A 1,480-nucleotide genomic window follows, 5' to 3' on the forward strand; every position below is an offset into this window, starting at 1 on the left:
GAACAGGTCACAGATTCCAGCTCGGAAGCTATGAATAGAGCGCCGTGGGAACAAACCGTCTGACTCCGACCGCCCGTTTACTGAGTATTGACGGAGCGGGGCAGGGCGGGCCGAGGTGTGCTGAACAAGTGAACGACAGACAGCGCTGTTCGCTGTTGTTGTTGCAGGCCCAGGGAGGAGAGAAACAGAGGGATTACTCTCTCTGGCTCTCTCATCCCCGCCGAGTGCAGAGGCCCCCCGTCCTGTTGTGTTTGGCGGGGGGAATCTGTCGTCAGCTGAGCTGCAGGTGGTCCGGCGGGGTCTCGCCCGGGTCACGCCGGAGCGGTTTGACCCCATGAAGTGAGACAACAAGACAGCTGTTCCCCTGGGAGCGTGCATGATGCTGACCCTGACAGCAGAAAATCAGGGGACGTCTCCACCTCCTGTCCTCACCTTACCTCACCCGCTCGCGTCCCACAGGAGAATCTCTCACTCATCACAGCAGGGGAGGGGAAGGGGGGGGGGGGAGACGCACTGGAACGAAAGAGTCATAATGGTATTTGCCAGCGGGAAGGAAAATTTGCAGCGTTCACCAGTGAGCATTAGTCAGACGATTAGACCTGTCTAAAATTGGTTTAAAAGTGAACGTTTTTTTTATACGTCTAAGCTTAGACTAGACGTTGATTGGACGTTATTTCCAGTGTTGCATTGGTAATTTAATGTTTGGGGGTACGTAGTTTTAATGACGTTGTATGTACGTAGCTTAACACCTACGTTACAGGAGTTAAGAGGTTCAGACAATGGTCTATTGATATGCATATAGGCTCATCTCTTTGTTAAATCACCCTGCTGTGACACTAAACGTTGTGGAGGTGTACATTTGGGTCGATGCATGCCCACACGCGTGAGAGGCGTGACACTGTTCAGAAAAATACGGGACAGCGTGTACATGCATGACCGGACCAATGCAACACTGGTTATTTCAACGGCTATACTTTATATAGACAGCCTTTAAAAGTCTAATCAATGTCTAATCTAAACTTAGACGTCTAAAAAACTTTCATTTTTAGACCAATTTTAGACCAGCTTTTAGACGTATTAGAACGTCTAATAGCCCGAAAAATGCTCAGTGGGTTAGTGCTCTGTCATGTAACTCGTGTTATAACGTGATTAATCTCCCGTGGCCAGAGTGTTTACTCCCGCGATTTGCAAATGCTCCCGTCATACAGTCTGGGGCAACGGAAGTCTTATGGGATAAAACGGAAGTGATGCACCTGCTCCCTTGGTGCAGTAGCGATAACAAGGCCTACTGGAAGCGTCTTCTTTCGATATTTTTTGGGACGTTATTTCGTCTGTCTCTGTTGTTGTTGTTGGTGTTACTTCCATGATGTTTTCAAATGTTTTCTTAAACTATATACGCATAACAAGAATATGCCGCTCGAATGTCTCTCTCTGTGCTATAGTGTGTTTCTATTATGTTTCCAATGGGACAACAGTTCCG

Source organism: Nannobrachium achirus (assembly GCF_963921795.1).
Source record: "Nannobrachium achirus genome assembly, chromosome: 17".
Taxonomy (NCBI): Eukaryota; Metazoa; Chordata; class Actinopteri; order Myctophiformes; family Myctophidae; genus Nannobrachium; species Nannobrachium achirus.